Genomic DNA, 20,199 nt, shown 5'->3' on the forward strand with positions numbered 1-20,199 from the left:
TGCGACCATCATCCAATAAAAAATGATCTTTGGCATTCAGTATGGCATGCTAAAATAAACTTTTTATCTGATTGTATTTTTATTGAGCATTTTACCCAAAAATTCATTGTTTTAAAATTCTAAAGCTAAAAGATTGTTTCTGCCCAGTTTCGAACTGGGGACCTTTCGCATGTCAGGCGAACGTGATAACCACTACACTACAGAAACTGACTCTCGTGGATCCCATCACTATCTAGTCTGGAAGTACAAATGACACATGCTTTTCTTAGAAATATAATTTTTTCTAAACTTTTTTTCCTATTTTCTAATAATTTTGATGCTATTTTTCCACTTTGCTTTTCAAGAGGACACATTCACTTATTATCAATTCTGATCATTGTATTTTCTAAAAAAAATCTTTTTTTAATGTATTTTTGACCAATTTTGAAGGGGGACCTTATGCATATTGGGTAAATGTGAATAACTCTACACTACAGGTACTTTATGAATGCAACACCATCCAATATGCATGGTAGAAGGGAAATTGACTTTTGATATTCTGCAATATGATTATTGCTTGCTTTTTCATTGAGCAATGCAACAGTAGATAGTTATCAAAATATAAATTATTGAATTCAAAGTGTTTAGGTAACAAAATATGTTTCTGCCAATTTCAAACTGGGGACCTTTCACGTGTGAGGCAAACATGAAATCACTACACTACAGATACTACATGAAAAATTTGCGACCATCATCCAATAAAAAATGATCTTTGGCATTCAGTATGGCATGCTAAAATAAACTTTTTATCTGATTGTATTTTTAATGAGCATTTTACCCAAAAATTCATTGTTTTAAAATTCTAAAGCTAAAAGATTGTTTCTGCCCAGTTTCGAACTGGGGACCTTTCGCATGTTAGGCGAACGTGATAACCACTACACTACAGAAACTGACTCGCGTGAATCCCATCACTATCTAGTCTGGAAGTACAAATGACACATGCTTTTCTTAGAAATATAATTTTTTCTAAACTTTTTTCCTATTTTCTAATAATTTTGACGCTATTTTTCCACTTTGCATTTCAAGAGGACACATTCACTTATTATCAATTCTGATCATTTTATTTACTAAAAAAAATCTTTTTTTTAAATGTATTTCTGACCAATTTTGACGGGGGACCTTATGCATATTGGGTAAATGTGAATAACTCTACACTACAGGTACTTCATGAATGCAACACCATCCAATATGCATGATAGAAGGGAAATTTACTTTTGATATTCTGCAATATGATTTTTGCTTGCTTTTTCATTGAGCAATGCAACAGTAGATAGTTATCAAAATATAAATTATTGAATTCAAAGTGTTTAGGTAACAAAATATGTTTCTGCCAATTTTGAACTGGGGACCTTTCACGTGTGAGGCAAACATGAAATCACTACACTACAGATACTACATGAAAAATTTGCGACCATCATCCAATAAAAAATGATCTTTGGCATTCAGTATGGCATGCTAAAATAAACTTTTTATCTGATTGTATTTTTATTGAGCATTTTACCCAAAAATTCATTGTTTTAAAATTCTAAAGCTAAAAGATTGTTTCTGCCCAGTTTCGAACTGGGGACCTTCCGCATGTTAGGCGAACGTGATAACCACTACACTACAGAAACTGACTCGCGTGAATCCCATCACTATCTAGTCTGGAAGTACAAATGACACATGCTTTTCTTAGAAATATAATTTTTTCTAAACTTTTTTCCTATTTTCTAATAATTTTGACGCTATTTTTCCACTTTGCATTTCAAGAGGACACATTCACTTATTATCAATTCTGATCACTGTATTTACTAAAAAAAAATCTTTTTTTTTAATGTATTTCTGACCAATTTTGACGGGGGACCTTATGCATATTGGGTAAATATGAATAACTCTACACTACAGGTACTTCATGAATGCAACACCATCCAATATGCATGATAGAAGGGAAATTGACTTTTGATATTCTGCAATTTGATTATTGCTTGCTTTTTCATTGAGCAATGCAACAGTAGATAGTTATCAAAATATAAATTATTGAATTCAAAGTGTTTAGGTAACAAAATATGTTTCTGCCAATTTCAAACTGGGGACCTTTCACGTGTGAGGCAAACATGAAATCACTACACTACAGATACTACATGAAAAATTTGCGACCATCATCCAATAAAAAATGATCTTTGGCATTCAGTATGGCATGCTAAAATAAACTTTTTATCTGATTGTATTTTTATTGAGCATTTTACCCAAAAATTCATTGTTTTAAAATTCTAAAGCTAAAAGATTGTTTCTGCCCAGTTTCGAACTGGGGACCTTTCGCATGTTAGGCGAACGTGATAACCACTACACTACAGAAACTGACTCGCGTGAATCCCATCACTATCTAGTCTGGAAGTACAAATGACACATGCTTTTCTTAGAAATATAATTTTTTCTAAACTTTTTTCCTATTTTCTAATAATTTTGACGCTATTTTTCCACTTTGCATTTCAAGAGGACACATTCACTTATTATCAATTCTGATCATTGTATTTACTAAAAAAATCTTTTTTTTAAATGTATTTCTGACCAATTTTGACGGGGGACCTTATGCATATTGGGTAAATGTGAATAACTCTACACTACAGGTACTTCATGAATGCAACACCATCCAATATGCATGATAGAAGGGAAATTTACTTTTGATATTCTGCAATATGATTTTTGCTTGCTTTTTCATTGAGCAATGCAACAGTAGATAGTTATCAAAATATAAATTATTGAATTCAAAGTGTTTAGGTAACAAAATATGTTTCTGCCAATTTTGAACTGGGGACCTTTCACGTGTGAGGCAAACATGAAATCACTACACTACAGATACTACATGAAAAATTTGCGACCATCATCCAATAAAAAATGATCTTTGGCATTCAGTATGGCATGCTAAAATAAACTTTTTATCTGATTGTATTTTTATTGAGCATTTTACCCAAAAATTCATTGTTTTAAAATTCTAAAGCTAAAAGATTGTTTCTGCCCAGTTTCGAACTGGGGACCTTCCGCATGTTAGGCGAACGTGATAACCACTACACTACAGAAACTGACTCGCGTGAATCCCATCACTATCTAGTCTGGAAGTACAAATGACACATGCTTTTCTTAGAAATATAATTTTTTCTAAACTTTTTTCCTATTTTCTAATAATTTTGACGCTATTTTTCCACTTTGCATTTCAAGAGGACACATTCACTTATTATCAATTCTGATCACTGTATTTACTAAAAAAAAATCTTTTTTTTAATGTATTTCTGACCAATTTTGACGGGGGACCTTATGCATATTGGGTAAATATGAATAACTCTACACTACAGGTACTTCATGAATGCAACACCATCCAATATGCATGATAGAAGGGAAATTGACTTTTGATATTCTGCAATTTGATTATTGCTTGCTTTTTCATTGAGCAATGCAACAGTAGATAGTTATCAAAATATAAATTATTGAATTCAAAGTGTTTAGGTAACAAAATATGTTTCTGCCCAGTTTCGAACTGGGGACCTTTCGCGTGTGAGGCGAACATGATAACCACTACACTACAGAAACTACATGGAAACAGCATCTCCCGCCATCCAATAAAAAATGATCTTTGACATACATTATGGCATTCTGAAATAAACTTTTTATATGATTGCATTTTTATTTGGCATTTCAACCAAAAATCCCTTGTTTTAAAATTCTAAAGATAACAGCATATTTCTGCCCAGTTTCGAACTGGGGACCTTTTGTGTTTTAGGCGAATGTGATAACCACTACAATACAGAAACTGACTTTTGAAGATCTCATCACTATGGAGTTGGGAAGTACCATTGGCAAACCGTTTTCTTAGAAAAAAAATGTCTAAACTTATTTTTCTATTTTCTAATAATTTCTATGCTATTTTTTCCACTTTGCATTTCAAGAGGACACATTCACTTATTAATAGTTCTGATCATTGTATTTAATAAAAAAATCTATTTTTAATGTATTTCTGACCAATTTTGAAGGGGAACCTTATGCATATTGGCTAAATGTGAATAATACTACACTACAGGTACTTTATGAATGCAACACCATCCAATATGCATGGTAGAAGGGAAATTGACTTTTGATATTCTGCAATATGATTTTTTTGCTTGCTTTTTCATTAAGCAATGCAACAGTATATAGTTATCAAAATATAAATTATTGAATTCAAAGTGTTTAGGTAACAAAGTATGTTTCTGCCAATTTCAAACTGGGGACCTTTCACGTGTGAGGCAAACATGAAATCACTACACTACAGATACTACATGAAAAATTTGCGACCATCATCCAATAAAAAATGATCTTTGGCATTCAGTATGGCATGCTAAAATAAACTTTTTATCTGATTGTATTTTTATTGAGCATTTTACCCAAAAATTCATTGTTTTAAAATTCTAAAGCTAAAAGATTGTTTCTGCCCAGTTTCGAACTGGGGACCTTTCGCATGTCAGGCGAACGTGATAACCACTACACTACAGAAACTGACTCTCGTGGATCCCATCACTATCTAGTCTGGAAGTACAAATGACACATGCTTTTCTTAGAAATATAATTTTTTCTAAACTTTTTTTCCTATTTTCTAATAATTTTGATGCTATTTTTCCACTTTGCTTTTCAAGAGGACACATTCACTTATTATCAATTCTGATCATTGTATTTTCTAAAAAAAATCTTTTTTTAATGTATTTTTGACCAATTTTGAAGGGGGACCTTATGCATATTGGGTAAATGTGAATAACTCTACACTACAGGTACTTCATGAATGCAACACCATCCAATATGCATGGTAGAAGGGAAATTGACTTTTGATATTCTGCAATATGATTATTGCTTGCTTTTTCATTGAGCAATGCAACAGTAGATAGTTATCAAAATATAAATTATTGAATTCAAAGTGTTTAGGTAACAAAATATGTTTCTGCCAATTTCAAACTGGGGACCTTTCACGTGTGAGGCAAACATGAAATCACTACACTACAGATACTACATGAAAAATTTGCGACCATCACCCAATAAAAAATGATCTTTGGCATTCAGTATGGCATGCTAAAATAAACTTTTTATCTGATTGTATTTTTATTGAGCATTTTACCCAAAAATTCATTGTTTTAAAATTCTAAAGCTAAAAGATTGTTTCTGCCCAGTTTCGAACTGGGGACCTTTCGCATGTCAGGCGAACGTGATAACCACTACACTACAGAAACTGACTCTCGTGGAGCCCATCACTATCTAGTCTGGAAGTACAAATGACACATGCTTTTCTTAGAAATATAATTTTTTCTACACTTTTTTTCCTATTTTCTAATAATTTTGATGCTATTTTTCCACTTTGCTTTTCAAGAGGACACATTCACTTATTATCAATTCTGATCACTGTATTTACTAAAAAAAAATCTTTTTTTTTAATGTATTTCTGACCAATTTTGACGGGGGACCTTATGCATATTGGGTAAATATGAATAACTCTACACTACAGGTACTTCATGAATGCAACACCATCCAATATGCATGATAGAAGGGAAATTGACTTTTGATATTCTGCAATATGATTATTGCTTGCTTTTTCATTGAGCAATGCAACAGTAGATAGTTATCAAAATATTAATTATTGAATTCAAAGTGTTTAGGTAACAAAATATGTTTCTGCCCAGTTTCGAACTGGGGACCTTTCGCGTGTGAGGCGAACATGATAACCACTACACTACAGAAACTACATGGAAACAGCATCTCCCGCCATCCAATAAAAAATGATCTTTGACATACATTATGGCATTCTGAAATAAACTTTTTATATGATTGCATTTTTATTTGGCATTTCAACCAAAAATCCCTTGTTTTAAAATGCTAAAGATAACAGCATATTTCTGCCCAGTTTCGAACTGGGGACCTTTTGTGTTTTAGGCGAATGTGATAACCACTACAATACAGAAACTGACTTTTGAAGATCTCATCACTATGGAGTCGGGAAGTACCATTGGCAAACCGTTTTCTTAGAAAAAAAAATTCTAAACTTATTTTTCTATTTTCTAATAATTTCTATGCTATTTTTTCCACTTTGCATTTCAAGAGGACACATTCACTTATTAATAGTTCTGATCATTGTATTTAATAAAAAAATCTATTTTTAATGTATTTCTGACCAATTTTGAAGGGGAACCTTATGCATATTGGGTAAATGTGAATAACTCTACACTACAGGTACTTCATAAATGCAACACCATCCAATATGCATGGTAGAAGGGAAATTGACTTTTGATATTCTGCAATATGATTATTGCTTGCTTTTTCATTGAGCAATGCAACAGTAGATAGTTATCAAAATATAAATTATTGAATTCAAAGTGTTTAGGTAACAAAATATGTTTCTGCCAATTTCGAACTGGGGACCTTTCACGTGTGAGGCAAACATGAAATCACTACACTACAGATACTACATGAAAAATTTGCGACCATCATCCAATAAAAAATGATCTTTGGCATTCAGTATGGCATGCTAAAATAAACTTTTTATCTGATTGTATTTTTATTGAGCATTTTACCCAAAAATTCATTGTTTTAAAATTCTAAAGCTAAAAGATTGTTTCTGCCCAGTTTCGAACTGGGGACCTTTCGCATGTTAGGCAAACGTGATAACCACAACACTACAGAAACTGACTCTCGTGGAACCCATCACTATCTAGTCTGGAAGTACAAATGACACATGCTTTTCTTAGAAATATATTTTTTTCTAAACTTTTTTCCTATTTTCTAATAATTTTGACGCTATTTTTCCACTTTGCATTTCAAGAGGACACATTCACTTATTATCAATTCTGATCATTGTATTTTCTAAAAAAAATCTTTTTTTAATGTATTTCTGACCAATTTTGAAGGGGGACCTTATGCATATTGGGTAAATGTGAATAACTCTACACTACAGGTACTTCATGAATGCAACACCATCCAATATGCCTGATAGAAGGGAAATTGACTTTTGATATTCTGCAATATGATTTTTGCTTGCTTTTTCATTGAGCAATGCAACAGTAGATAGTTATCAAAATATAAATTATTGAATTCAAAGTGTTTAGGTAACAAAATATGTTTCTGCCCAGTTTCGAACTGGGGACCTTTCGCGTGTGAGGCGAACGTGATAACCACTACACTACAGAAACTACATGGAAGCAGTATCTCCCGCCATCCAATAAAAAATGATCTTTGACATACATTATGGCATTCTGTAATAAACTTTTTATATGATTGCATTTTTATTTGGCATTTCAACCAAAAATCCCTTGTTTTAAAATTCTAAAGATAACAGCATATTTCTGCCCAGTTTCGAACTGGGGACCTTTTGTGTTTTAGGCGAATGTGATAACCACTACAATACAGAAACTGACTTTTGAAGATCTCATCACTATGGAGTCGGGAAGTACCATTGGCAAACCGTTTTCTTAGAAAAAAAATTCTAAACTTATTTTTCTATTTTCTAATAATTTCTATGCTATTTTTTCCACTTTGCATTTCAAGAGGACACATTCACTTATTAATAGTTCTGATCATTGTATTTAATAAAAAAATCTATTTTTAATGTATTTCTGACCAATTTTGAAGGGGAACCTTATGCATATTGGCTAAATGTGAATAACTCTACACTACAGGTACTTCATGAATGCAACACCATCCAATATGCATGGTAGAAGGGAAATTGACTTTTGATATTCTGCAATATGATTATTGCTTGCTTTTTCATTGAGCAATGCAACAGTAGATAGTTATCAAAATATAAATTATTGAATTCAAAGTGTTTAGGTAACAAAATATGTTTCTGCCAATTTCAAACTGGGGACCTTTCACGTGTGAGGCAAACATGAAATCACTACACTACAGATACTACATGAAAAATTTGCGACCATCATCCAATAAAAAATGATCTTTGGCATTCAGTATGGCATGCTAAAATAAACTTTTTATCTGATTGTATTTTTATTGAGCATTTTACCCAAAAATTCATTGTTTTAAAATTCTAAAGCTAAAAAGATTGTTTCTGCCCAGTTTCGAACTGGGGACCTTTCGCATGTTAGGCGAACGTGATAACCACTACACTACAGAAACTGACTCGCGTGAATCCCATCACTATCTAGTCTGGAAGTACAAATGACACATGCTTTTCTTAGAAATATAATTTTTTCTAAACTTTTTTCCTATTTTCTAATAATTTTGATGCTATTTTTTCACTTTGCATTTCAAGAGGACACATTCACTTATTATCAATTCTGATCATTGTATTTACTAAAAAAATCTTTTTTTTTAATGTATTTCTGACCAATTTTGACGGGGGACCTTATGCATATTGGGTAAATGTGAATAACTCTACACTACAGGTACTTCATGAATGCAACACCATCCAATATGCATGATAGAAGGGAAATTGACTTTTGATATTCTGCAATATGATTTTTGCTTGCTTTTTCATTGAGCAATGCAACAGTAGATAGTTATCAAAATATAAATTATTGAATTCAAAGTGTTTAGGTAACAAAATATGTTTCTGCCAATTTTGAACTGGGGACCTTTCACGTGTGAGGCAAACATGAAATCACTACACTACAGATACTACATGAAAAATTTGCGACCATCATCCAATAAAAAATGATCTTTGGCATTCAGTATGGCATGCTAAAATAAACTTTTTATCTGATTGTATTTTTATTGAGCATTTTACCCAAAAATACATTGTTTTAAAATTCTAAAGCTAAAAGATTGTTTCTGCCCAGTTTCGAACTGGGGACCTTTCGCATGTCAGGCGAACGTGATAACCACTACACTACAGAAACTGACTCTCGTGGATCCTATCACTATCTAGTCTGGAAGTACAAATGACACATGCTTTTCTTAGAAATATAATTTTTTCTAAACTTTTTTCCTATTTTCTAATAATTTTGACGCTATTTTTTCACTTTGCATTTCAAGAGGACACATTCACTTATTATCAATTCTGATCACTGTATTTACTAAAAAAAAATCTTTTTTTTTAATGTATTTCTGACCAATTTTGACGGGGGACCTTATGCATATTGGGTAAATATGAATAACTCTACACTACAGGTACTTCATGAATGCAACACCATCCAATATGCATGATAGAAGGGAAATTGACTTTTGATATTCTGCAATATGATTATTGCTTGCTTTTTCATTGAGCAATGCAACAGTAGATAGTTATCAAAATATTAATTATTGAATTCAAAGTGTTTAGGTAACAAAATATGTTTCTGCCCAGTTTCGAACTGGGGACCTTTCGCGTGTGAGGCGAACATGATAACCACTACACTACAGAAACTACATGGAAACAGCATCTCCCGCCATCCAATAAAAAATGATCTTTGACATACATTATGGCATTCTGAAATAAACTTTTTATATGATTGCATTTTTATTTGGCATTTCAACCAAAAATCCCTTGTTTTAAAATGCTAAAGATAACAGCATATTTCTGCCCAGTTTCGAACTGGGGACCTTTTGTGTTTTAGGCGAATGTGATAACCACTACAATACAGAAACTGACTTTTGAAGATCTCATCACTATGGAGTCGGGAAGTACCATTGGCAAACCGTTTTCTTAGAAAAAAAAATTCTAAACTTATTTTTCTATTTTCTAATAATTTCTATGCTATTTTTTCCACTTTGCATTTCAAGAGGACACATTCACTTATTAATAGTTCTGATCATTGTATTTAATAAAAAAATCTATTTTTAATGTATTTCTGACCAATTTTGAAGGGGAACCTTATGCATATTGGGTAAATGTGAATAACTCTACACTACAGGTACTTCATAAATGCAACACCATCCAATATGCATGGTAGAAGGGAAATTGACTTTTGATATTCTGCAATATGATTATTGCTTGCTTTTTCATTGAGCAATGCAACAGTAGATAGTTATCAAAATATAAATTATTGAATTCAAAGTGTTTAGGTAACAAAATATGTTTCTGCCAATTTCGAACTGGGGACCTTTCACGTGTGAGGCAAACATGAAATCACTACACTACAGATACTACATGAAAAATTTGCGACCATCATCCAATAAAAAATGATCTTTGGCATTCAGTATGGCATGCTAAAATAAACTTTTTATCTGATTGTATTTTTATTGAGCATTTTACCCAAAAATTCATTGTTTTAAAATTCTAAAGCTAAAAGATTGTTTCTGCCCAGTTTCGAACTGGGGACCTTTCGCATGTTAGGCAAACGTGATAACCACAACACTACAGAAACTGACTCTCGTGGAACCCATCACTATCTAGTCTGGAAGTACAAATGACACATGCTTTTCTTAGAAATATAATTTTTTCTAAACTTTTTTCCTATTTTCTAATAATTTTGACGCTATTTTTCCACTTTGCATTTCAAGAGGACACATTCACTTATTATCAATTCTGATCATTGTATTTTCTAAAAAAAAATCTTTTTTTAATGTATTTCTGACCAATTTTGAAGGGGGACCTTATGCATATTGGGTAAATGTGAATAACTCTACACTACAGGTACTTCATGAATGCAACACCATCCAATATGCCTGATAGAAGGGAAATTGACTTTTGATATTCTGCAATATGATTTTTGCTTGCTTTTTCATTGAGCAATGCAACAGTAGATAGTTATCAAAATATAAATTATTGAATTCAAAGTGTTTAGGTAACAAAATATGTTTCTGCCCAGTTTCGAACTGGGGACCTTTCGCGTGTGAGGCGAACGTGATAACCACTACACTACAGAAACTACATGGAAGCAGCATCTCCCGCCATCCAATAAAAAATGATCTTTGACATACATTATGGCATTCTGTAATAAACTTTTTATATGATTGCATTTTTATTTGGCATTTCAACCAAAAATCCCTTGTTTTAAAATTCTAAAGATAACAGCATATTTCTGCCCAGTTTCGAACTGGGGACCTTTTGTGTTTTAGGCGAATGTGATAACCACTACAATACAGAAACTGACTTTTGAAGATCTCATCACTATGGAGTCGGGAAGTACCATTGGCAAACCGTTTTCTTAGAAAAAAAAATTCTAAACTTATTTTTCTATTTTCTAATAATTTCTATGCTATTTTTTCCACTTTGCATTTCAAGAGGACACATTCACTTATTAATAGTTCTGATCATTGTATTTAATAAAAAAATCTATTTTTAATGTATTTCTGACCAATTTTGAAGGGGAACCTTATGCATATTGGCTAAATGTGAATAATACTACACTACAGGTACTTTATGAATGCAACACCATCCAATATGCATGGTAGAAGGGAAATTGACTTTTGATATTCTGCAATATGATTTTTTGCTTGCTTTTTCATTAAGCAATGCAACAGTATATAGTTATCAAAATATAAATTATTGAATTCAAAGTGTTTAGGTAACAAAATATGTTTCTGCCAATTTCAAACTGGGGACCTTTCACGTGTGAGGCAAACATGAAATCACTACACTACAGATACTACATGAAAAATTTGCGACCATCATCCAATAAAAAATGATCTTTGGCATTCAGTATGGCATGCTAAAATAAACTTTTTATCTGATTGTATTTTTATTGAGCATTTTACCCAAAAATTCATTGTTTTAAAATTCTAAAGCTAAAAGATTGTTTCTGCCCAGTTTTGAACTGGGGACCTTTCGCATGTTAGGCGAACGTGATAACCACTACACTACAGAAACTGACTCGCGTGAATCCCATCACTATCTAGTCTGGAAGTACAAATGACACATGCTTTTCTTAGAAATATAATTTTTTCTAAACTTTTTTCCTATTTTCTAATAATTTTGACGCTATTTTTTCACTTTGCATTTCAAGAGGACACATTCACTTATTATCAATTCTGATCATTGTATTTACTAAAAAAATCTTTTTTTTTAATGTATTTCTGACCAATTTTGACGGGGGACCTTATGCATATTGGGTAAATGTGAATAACTCTACACTACAGGTACTTCATGAATGCAACACCATCCAATATGCATGATAGAAGGGAAATTGACTTTTGATATTCTGCAATATGATTTTTGCTTGCTTTTTCATTGAGCAATGCAACAGTAGATAGTTATCAAAATATAAATTATTGAATTCAAAGTGTTTAGGTAACAAAATATGTTTCTGCCAATTTTGAACTGGGGACCTTTCACGTGTGAGGCAAACATGAAATCACTACACTACAGATACTACATGAAAAATTTGCGACCATCATCCAATAAAAAATGATCTTTGGCATTCAGTATGGCATGCTAAAATAAACTTTTTATCTGATTGTATTTTTATTGAGCATTTTACCCAAAAATACATTGTTTTAAAATTCTAAAGCTAAAAGATTGTTTCTGCCCAGTTTCGAACTGGGGACCTTTTGCATGTCAGGCGAACGTGATAACCACTACACTACAGAAACTGACTCTCGTGGATCCCATCACTATCTAGTCTGGAAGTACAAATGACACATGCTTTTCTTAGAAATATAATTTTTTCTAAACTTTTTTCCTATTTTCTAATAATTTTGACGCTATTTTTTCACTTTGCATTTCAAGAGGACACATTCACTTATTATCAATTCTGATCACTGTATTTACTAAAAAAAAATCTTTTTTTTTAATGTATTTCTGACCAATTTTGACGGGGGACCTTATGCATATTGGGTAAATATGAATAACTCTACACTACAGGTACTTCATGAATGCAACACCATCCAATATGCATGATAGAAGGGAAATTGACTTTTGATATTCTGCAATATGATTATTGCTTGCTTTTTCATTGAGCAATGCAACAGTAGATAGTTATCAAAATATTAATTATTGAATTCAAAGTGTTTAGGTAACAAAATATGTTTCTGCCCAGTTTCGAACTGGGGACCTTTCGCGTGTGAGGCGAACATGATAACCACTACACTACAGAAACTACATGGAAACAGCATCTCCCGCCATCCAATAAAAAATGATCTTTGACATACATTATGGCATTCTGAAATAAACTTTTTATATGATTGCATTTTTATTTGGCATTTCAACCAAAAATCCCTTGTTTTAAAATGCTAAAGATAACAGCATATTTCTGCCCAGTTTCGAACTGGGGACCTTTTGTGTTTTAGGCGAATGTGATAACCACTACAATACAGAAACTGACTTTTGAAGATCTCATCACTATGGAGTCGGGAAGTACCATTGGCAAACCGTTTTCTTAGAAAAAAAAATTCTAAACTTATTTTTCTATTTTCTAATAATTTCTATGCTATTTTTTCCACTTTGCATTTCAAGAGGACACATTCACTTATTAATAGTTCTGATCATTGTATTTAATAAAAAAATCTATTTTTAATGTATTTCTGACCAATTTTGAAGGGGAACCTTATGCATATTGGGTAAATGTGAATAACTCTACACTACAGGTACTTCATAAATGCAACACCATCCAATATGCATGGTAGAAGGGAAATTGACTTTTGATATTCTGCAATATGATTATTGCTTGCTTTTTCATTGAGCAATGCAACAGTAGATAGTTATCAAAATATAAATTATTGAATTCAAAGTGTTTAGGTAACAAAATATGTTTCTGCCAATTTCGAACTGGGGACCTTTCACGTGTGAGGCAAACATGAAATCACTACACTACAGATACTACATGAAAAATTTGCGACCATCATCCAATAAAAAATGATCTTTGGCATTCAGTATGGCATGCTAAAATAAACTTTTTATCTGATTGTATTTTTATTGAGCATTTTACCCAAAAATTCATTGTTTTAAAATTCTAAAGCTAAAAGATTGTTTCTGCCCAGTTTCGAACTGGGGACCTTTCGCATGTTAGGCGAACGTGATAACCACTACACTACAGAAACTGACTCGCGTGAATCCCATCACTATCTAGTCTGGAAGTACAAATGACACATGCTTTTCTTAGAAATATAATTTTTTCTAAACTTTTTTCCTATTTTCTAATAATTTTGACGCTATTTTTTCACTTTGCATTTCAAGAGGACACATTCACTTATTATCAATTCTGATCATTGTATTTACTAAAAAAATCTTTTTTTTTAATGTATTTCTGACCAATTTTGACGGGGGACCTTATGCATATTGGGTAAATGTGAATAACTCTACACTACAGGTACTTCATGAATGCAACACCATCCAATATGCATGATAGAAGGGAAATTGACTTTTGATATTCTGCAATATGATTTTTGCTTGCTTTTTCATTGAGCAATGCAACAGTAGATAGTTATCAAAATATAAATTATTGAATTCAAAGTGTTTAGGTAACAAAATATGTTTCTGCCAATTTTGAACTGGGGACCTTTCACGTGTGAGGCAAACATGAAATCACTACACTACAGATACTACATGAAAAATTTGCGACCATCATCCAATAAAAAATGATCTTTGGCATTCAGTATGGCATGCTAAAATAAACTTTTTATCTGATTGTATTTTTATTGAGCATTTTACCCAAAAATACATTGTTTTAAAATTCTAAAGCTAAAAGATTGTTTCTGCCCAGTTTCGAACTGGGGACCTTTCACATGTCAGGCGAACGTGATAACCACTACACTACAGAAACTGACTCTCGTGGATCCCATCACTATCTAGTCTGGAAGTACAAATGACACATGCTTTTCTTAGAAATATAATTTTTTCTAAACTTTTTTCCTATTTTCTAATAATTTTGACGCTATTTTTTCACTTTGCATTTCAAGAGGACACATTCACTTATTATCAATTCTGATCACTGTATTTACTAAAAAAAATATCTTTTTTTTAAATGTATTTCTGACCAATTTTGACGGGGGACCTTATGCATATTGGGTAAATATGAATAACTCTACACTACAGGTACTTCATGAATGCAACACCATCCAATATGCATGATAGAAGGGAAATTGACTTTTGATATTCTGCAATATGATTATTGCTTGCTTTTTCATTGAGCAATGCAACAGTAGATAGTTATCAAAATATTAATTATTGAATTCAAAGTGTTTAGGTAACAAAATATGTTTCTGCCCAGTTTCGAACTGGGGACCTTTCGCGTGTGAGGCGAACATGATAACCACTACACTACAGAAACTACATGGAAACAGCATCTCCCGCCATCCAATAAAAAATGATCTTTGACATACATTATGGCATTCTGAAATAAACTTTTTATATGATTGCATTTTTATTTGGCATTTCAACCAAAAATCCCTTGTTTTAAAATGCTAAAGATAACAGCATATTTCTGCCCAGTTTCGAACTGGGGACCTTTTGTGTTTTAGGCGAATGTGATAACCACTACAATACAGAAACTGACTTTTGAAGATCTCATCACTATGGAGTCGGGAAGTACCATTGGCAAACCGTTTTCTTAGAAAAAAAAATTCTAAACTTATTTTTCTATTTTCTAATAATTTCTATGCTATTTTTTCCACTTTGCATTTCAAGAGGACACATTCACTTATTAATAGTTCTGATCATTGTATTTAATAAAAAAATCTATTTTTAATGTATTTCTGACCAATTTTGAAGGGGAACCTTATGCATATTGGGTAAATGTGAATAACTCTACACTACAGGTACTTCATAAATGCAACACCATCCAATATGCATGGTAGAAGGGAAATTGACTTTTGATATTCTGCAATATGATTATTGCTTGCTTTTTCATTGAGCAATGCAACAGTAGATAGTTATCAAAATATAAATTATTGAATTCAAAGTGTTTAGGTAACAAAATATGTTTCTGCCAATTTCGAACTGGGGACCTTTCACGTGTGAGGCAAACATGAAATCACTACACTACAGATACTACATGAAAAATTTGCGACCATCATCCAATAAAAAATGATCTTTGGCATTCAGTATGGCATGCTAAAATAAACTTTTTATCTGATTGTATTTTTATTGAGCATTTTACCCAAAAATTCATTGTTTTAAAATTCTAAAGCTAAAAGATTGTTTCTGCCCAGTTTCGAACTGGGGACCTTTCGCATGTTAGGCAAACGTGATAACCACAACACTACAGAAACTGACTCTCGTGGAACCCATCACTATCTAGTCTGGAAGTACAAATGACACATGCTTTTCTTAGAAATATAATTTTTTCTAAACTTTTTTCCTATTTTCTAATAATTTTGACGCTATTTTTCCACTTTGCATTTCAAGAGGACACATTCACTTATTATCAATTCTGATCATTGTATTTTCTAAAAAAAATATTTTTTTAATGTATTTCTGACCAATTTTGAAGGGGGACCTTATGCATATTGGGTAAATGTGAATAACTCTACACTACAGGTACTTCATGAATGCAACACCATCCAATATGCCTGATAGAAGGGAAATTGACTTTTGATATTCTGCAATATGATTTTTGCTTGCTTTTTCATTGAGCAATGCAACAGTAGATAGTTATCAAAATATAAATTATTGAATTCAAAGTGTTTAGGTAACAAAATATGTTTCTGCCCAGTTTCGAACTGGGGACCTTTCGCGTGTGAGGCAAACGTGATAACCACTACACTACAGAAACTACATGGAAGCAGCATCTCCCGCCATCCAATAAAAAATGATCTTTGACATACATTATGGCATTCTGTAATAAACTTTTTATATGATTGCATTTTTATTTGGCATTTCAACCAAAAATCCCTTGTTTTAAAATTCTAAAGATAACAGCATATTTCTGCCCAGTTTCGAACTGGGGACCTTTTGTGTTTTAGGCGAATGTGATAACCACTACAATACAGAAACTGACTTTTGAAGATCTCATCACTATGGAGTCGGGAAGTACCATTGGCAAACCGTTTTCTTAGAAAAAAAATTTCTAAACTTATTTTTCTATTTTCTAATAATTTCTATGCTATTTTTTCCACTTTGCATTTCAAGAGGACACATTCACTTATTAATAGTTCTGATCATTGTATTTAATAAAAAAATCTATTTTTAATGTATTTCTGACCAATTTTGAAGGGGAACCTTATGCATATTGGCTAAATGTGAATAATACTACACTACAGGTACTTTATGAATGCAACACCATCCAATATGCATGGTAGAAGGGAAATTGACTTTTGATATTCTGCAATATGATTTTTTGCTTGCTTTTTCATTAAGCAATGCAACAGTATATAGTTATCAAAATATAAATTATTGAATTCAAAGTGTTTAGGTAACAAAATATGTTTCTGCCAATTTCAAACTGGGGACCTTTCACGTGTGAGGCAAACATGAAATCACTACACTACAGATACTACATGAAAAATTTGCGACCATCATCCAATAAAAAAATGATCTTTGGCATTCAGTATGGCATGCTAAAATAAACTTTTTATCTGATTGTATTTTTATTGAGCATTTTACCCAAAAATTCATTGTTTTAAAATTCTAAAGCTAAAAGATTGTTTCTGCCCAGTTTCGAACTGGGGACCTTTCGCATGTCAGGCGAACGTGATAACCACTACACTACAGAAACTGACTCTCGTGGATCTCATCACTTTCTAGTCTGGAAGTACAAATGACACATGCTTTTCTTAGAAATATAATTTTTTCTAAACTTTTTTTCCTATTTTCTAATAATTTTGATGCTATTTTTCCACTTTGCTTTTCAAGAGGACACATTCACTTATTATCAATTCTGATCATTGTATTTTCTAAAAAAAAATCTTTTTTTAATGTATTTCTGACCAATTTTGAAGGGGGAGCTTATGCATATTGGGTAAATGTGAATAACTCTACACTACAGGTACTTCATGAATGCAACACCATCCAATATGCATGGTAGAAGGGAAATTGACTTTTGATATTCTGCAATATGATTATTGCTTGCTTTTTCATTGAGCAATGCAACAGTAGATAGTTATCAAAATATAAATTATTGAATTCAAAGTGTTTAGGTAACAAAATATGTTTCTGCCAATTTCGAACTGGGGACCTTTCACGTGTGAGGCAAACATGAAATCACTACACTACAGATACTACATGAAAAATTTGCGACCATCATCCAATAAAAAATGATCTTTGGCATTCAGTATGGCATGCTAAAATAAACTTTTTATCTGATTGTATTTTTATTGAGCATTTTACCCAAAAATTCATTGTTTTAAAATTCTAAAGCTAAAAGATTGTTTCTGCCCAGTTTCGAACTGGGGACCTTTCGCATGTTAGGCGAACATGATAACCACTACACTACAGAAACTGACTCGCGTGAATCCTATCACTATCTAGTCTGGAAGTACAAATGACACATGCTTTTCTTAGAAATATAATTTTTTCTAAACTTTTTTCCTATTTTCTAATAATTTTGACGCTATTTTTCCACTTTGCATTTCAAGAGGACACATTCACTTATTATCAATTCTGATCATTGTATTTACTAAAAAAATCTTTTTTTTTAATGTATTTCTGACCAATTTTGACGGGGGACCTTATGCATATTGGGTAAATGTGAATAACTCTACACTACAGGTACTTCATGAATGCAACACCATCCAATATGCATGATAGAAGGGAAATTGACTTTTGATATTCTGCAATATGATTTTTGCTTGCTTTTTCATTGAGCAATGCAACAGTAGATAGTTATCAAAATATAAATTATTGAATTCAAAGTGTTTAGGTAACAAAATATGTTTCTGCCAATTTTGAACTGGGGACCTTTCACGTGTGAGGCAAACATGAAATCACTACACTACAGATACTACATGAAAAATTTGCGACCATCATCCAATAAAAAATGATCTGTGGCATTCAGTATGGCATGCTAAAATAAACTTTTTATCTGATTGGATTTTTATTGAGCATTTTACCCAAAAATTCATTGTTTTAAAATTCTAAAGCTAAAAGATTGTTTCTGCCCAGTTTCGAACTGGGGACCTTCCGCATGTTAGGCGAACGTGATAACCACTACACTACAGAAACTGACTCGCGTGAATCCCATCACTATCTAGTCTGGAAGTACAAATGACACATGCTTTTCTTAGAAATATAATTTTTTCTAAACTTTTTTCCTATTTTCTAATAATTTTGACGCTATTTTTCCACTTTGCATTTCAAGAGGACACATTCACTTATTATCAATTCTGATCACTGTATTTACTAAAAAAAAATCTTTTTTTTTAATGTATTTCTGACCAATTTTGACGGGGGACCTTATGCATATTGGGTAAATATGAATAACTCTACACTACAGGTACTTCATGAATGCAACACCATCCAATATGCATGATAGAAGGGAAATTGACTTTTGATATTCTGCAATATGATTTTTGCTTGCTTTTTCATTGAGCAATGCAACAGTAGATAGTTATCAAAATATAAATTATTGAATTCAAAGTGTTTAGGTAACAAAATATGTTTCTGCCCAGTTTCAAACTGGGGACCTTTCGCGTGTGAGGCGAACATGATAACCACTACACTACAGAAACTACATGGAAACAGCATCTCCCGCCATCCAATAAAAAATGATCTTTGACATACATTATGGCATTCTGAAATAAACTTTTTATATGATTGCATTTTTATTTGGCATTTCAACCAAAAATCCCTTGTTTTAAAATTCTAAAGATAACAGCATATTTCTGCCCAGTTTCGAACTGGGGACCTTTTGTGTTTTAGGCAATGTGATAACCACTACAATACAGAAACTGACTTTTGAAGATCTCATCACTATGGAGTTGGGAAGTACCATTGGCAAACCGTTTTCTTAGAAAAAAAAATTCTAAACTTATTTTTCTATTTTCTAATAATTTCTATGCTATTTTTTCCACTTTGCATTTCAAGAGGACACATTCACTTATTAATAGTTCTGATCATTGTATTTAATAAAAAAATCTATTTTTAATGTATTTCTGACCAATTTTGAAGGGGAACCTTATGCATATTGGCTAAATGTGAATAATACTACACTATAGGTACTTTATGAATGCAACACCATCCAATATGCATGGTAGAAGGGAAATTGACTTTTGATATTCTGCAATATGATTTTTTGCTTGCTTTTTCATTAAGCAATGCAACAGTATATAGTTATCAAAATATAAATTATTGAATTCAAAGTGTTTAGGTAACAAAATATGTTTCTGCCAATTTCAAACTGGGGACCTTTCACGTGTGAGGCAAAC

General features: G+C 32.1%; 28 non-coding genes across 28 annotated transcripts; all 28 read right to left on the minus strand.

The window, feature by feature from the left end:
* Positions 1-134: 134 nt before the first annotated feature.
* On the minus strand, positions 135-207 carry TRNAV-GAC (transfer RNA valine (anticodon GAC)). The gene has a single exon. It is a non-coding gene; the product is annotated as a tRNA-Val (tRNA).
* Positions 208-856: 649 nt separating this feature from the next.
* TRNAV-AAC (transfer RNA valine (anticodon AAC)) lies at positions 857-929 on the minus strand. Its single transcript has one exon. It is a non-coding gene; the product is annotated as a tRNA-Val (tRNA).
* A 650-nt stretch (positions 930-1,579) lies between these two features.
* Positions 1,580-1,652, minus strand: TRNAV-AAC (transfer RNA valine (anticodon AAC)). The gene has a single exon. It is a non-coding gene; the product is annotated as a tRNA-Val (tRNA).
* Positions 1,653-2,303: 651 nt separating this feature from the next.
* Positions 2,304-2,376, minus strand: TRNAV-AAC (transfer RNA valine (anticodon AAC)). Its single transcript has one exon. It is a non-coding gene; the product is annotated as a tRNA-Val (tRNA).
* A 649-nt stretch (positions 2,377-3,025) lies between these two features.
* TRNAV-AAC (transfer RNA valine (anticodon AAC)) lies at positions 3,026-3,098 on the minus strand. The gene has a single exon. It is a non-coding gene; the product is annotated as a tRNA-Val (tRNA).
* Positions 3,099-3,530: 432 nt separating this feature from the next.
* TRNAV-CAC (transfer RNA valine (anticodon CAC)) lies at positions 3,531-3,603 on the minus strand. Its single transcript has one exon. It is a non-coding gene; the product is annotated as a tRNA-Val (tRNA).
* Positions 3,604-4,472: 869 nt separating this feature from the next.
* On the minus strand, positions 4,473-4,545 carry TRNAV-GAC (transfer RNA valine (anticodon GAC)). The gene has a single exon. It is a non-coding gene; the product is annotated as a tRNA-Val (tRNA).
* A 649-nt stretch (positions 4,546-5,194) lies between these two features.
* Positions 5,195-5,267, minus strand: TRNAV-GAC (transfer RNA valine (anticodon GAC)). The gene has a single exon. It is a non-coding gene; the product is annotated as a tRNA-Val (tRNA).
* A 434-nt stretch (positions 5,268-5,701) lies between these two features.
* Positions 5,702-5,774, minus strand: TRNAV-CAC (transfer RNA valine (anticodon CAC)). The gene has a single exon. It is a non-coding gene; the product is annotated as a tRNA-Val (tRNA).
* An 867-nt stretch (positions 5,775-6,641) lies between these two features.
* TRNAV-AAC (transfer RNA valine (anticodon AAC)) lies at positions 6,642-6,714 on the minus strand. Its single transcript has one exon. It is a non-coding gene; the product is annotated as a tRNA-Val (tRNA).
* Positions 6,715-7,144: 430 nt separating this feature from the next.
* On the minus strand, positions 7,145-7,217 carry TRNAV-CAC (transfer RNA valine (anticodon CAC)). The gene has a single exon. It is a non-coding gene; the product is annotated as a tRNA-Val (tRNA).
* Positions 7,218-8,084: 867 nt separating this feature from the next.
* Positions 8,085-8,157, minus strand: TRNAV-AAC (transfer RNA valine (anticodon AAC)). The gene has a single exon. It is a non-coding gene; the product is annotated as a tRNA-Val (tRNA).
* Positions 8,158-8,806: 649 nt separating this feature from the next.
* TRNAV-GAC (transfer RNA valine (anticodon GAC)) lies at positions 8,807-8,879 on the minus strand. Its single transcript has one exon. It is a non-coding gene; the product is annotated as a tRNA-Val (tRNA).
* A 433-nt stretch (positions 8,880-9,312) lies between these two features.
* TRNAV-CAC (transfer RNA valine (anticodon CAC)) lies at positions 9,313-9,385 on the minus strand. The gene has a single exon. It is a non-coding gene; the product is annotated as a tRNA-Val (tRNA).
* Positions 9,386-10,252: 867 nt separating this feature from the next.
* TRNAV-AAC (transfer RNA valine (anticodon AAC)) lies at positions 10,253-10,325 on the minus strand. Its single transcript has one exon. It is a non-coding gene; the product is annotated as a tRNA-Val (tRNA).
* Positions 10,326-10,756: 431 nt separating this feature from the next.
* On the minus strand, positions 10,757-10,829 carry TRNAV-CAC (transfer RNA valine (anticodon CAC)). The gene has a single exon. It is a non-coding gene; the product is annotated as a tRNA-Val (tRNA).
* Positions 10,830-11,697: 868 nt separating this feature from the next.
* On the minus strand, positions 11,698-11,770 carry TRNAV-AAC (transfer RNA valine (anticodon AAC)). Its single transcript has one exon. It is a non-coding gene; the product is annotated as a tRNA-Val (tRNA).
* Positions 11,771-12,419: 649 nt separating this feature from the next.
* TRNAV-GAC (transfer RNA valine (anticodon GAC)) lies at positions 12,420-12,492 on the minus strand. Its single transcript has one exon. It is a non-coding gene; the product is annotated as a tRNA-Val (tRNA).
* A 433-nt stretch (positions 12,493-12,925) lies between these two features.
* On the minus strand, positions 12,926-12,998 carry TRNAV-CAC (transfer RNA valine (anticodon CAC)). Its single transcript has one exon. It is a non-coding gene; the product is annotated as a tRNA-Val (tRNA).
* An 867-nt stretch (positions 12,999-13,865) lies between these two features.
* Positions 13,866-13,938, minus strand: TRNAV-AAC (transfer RNA valine (anticodon AAC)). Its single transcript has one exon. It is a non-coding gene; the product is annotated as a tRNA-Val (tRNA).
* Positions 13,939-14,587: 649 nt separating this feature from the next.
* On the minus strand, positions 14,588-14,660 carry TRNAV-GAC (transfer RNA valine (anticodon GAC)). The gene has a single exon. It is a non-coding gene; the product is annotated as a tRNA-Val (tRNA).
* A 434-nt stretch (positions 14,661-15,094) lies between these two features.
* TRNAV-CAC (transfer RNA valine (anticodon CAC)) lies at positions 15,095-15,167 on the minus strand. The gene has a single exon. It is a non-coding gene; the product is annotated as a tRNA-Val (tRNA).
* Positions 15,168-16,034: 867 nt separating this feature from the next.
* On the minus strand, positions 16,035-16,107 carry TRNAV-AAC (transfer RNA valine (anticodon AAC)). Its single transcript has one exon. It is a non-coding gene; the product is annotated as a tRNA-Val (tRNA).
* A 430-nt stretch (positions 16,108-16,537) lies between these two features.
* On the minus strand, positions 16,538-16,610 carry TRNAV-CAC (transfer RNA valine (anticodon CAC)). Its single transcript has one exon. It is a non-coding gene; the product is annotated as a tRNA-Val (tRNA).
* An 869-nt stretch (positions 16,611-17,479) lies between these two features.
* On the minus strand, positions 17,480-17,552 carry TRNAV-GAC (transfer RNA valine (anticodon GAC)). The gene has a single exon. It is a non-coding gene; the product is annotated as a tRNA-Val (tRNA).
* A 650-nt stretch (positions 17,553-18,202) lies between these two features.
* TRNAV-AAC (transfer RNA valine (anticodon AAC)) lies at positions 18,203-18,275 on the minus strand. Its single transcript has one exon. It is a non-coding gene; the product is annotated as a tRNA-Val (tRNA).
* A 649-nt stretch (positions 18,276-18,924) lies between these two features.
* Positions 18,925-18,997, minus strand: TRNAV-AAC (transfer RNA valine (anticodon AAC)). Its single transcript has one exon. It is a non-coding gene; the product is annotated as a tRNA-Val (tRNA).
* Positions 18,998-19,430: 433 nt separating this feature from the next.
* TRNAV-CAC (transfer RNA valine (anticodon CAC)) lies at positions 19,431-19,503 on the minus strand. Its single transcript has one exon. It is a non-coding gene; the product is annotated as a tRNA-Val (tRNA).
* Between the last annotated feature and the right edge of the window lie 696 nt (positions 19,504-20,199).

This window comes from Pseudophryne corroboree, chromosome 4 (genome assembly GCF_028390025.1).
Source record: "Pseudophryne corroboree isolate aPseCor3 chromosome 4, aPseCor3.hap2, whole genome shotgun sequence".
Classification (NCBI taxonomy): Eukaryota; Metazoa; Chordata; class Amphibia; order Anura; family Myobatrachidae; genus Pseudophryne; species Pseudophryne corroboree.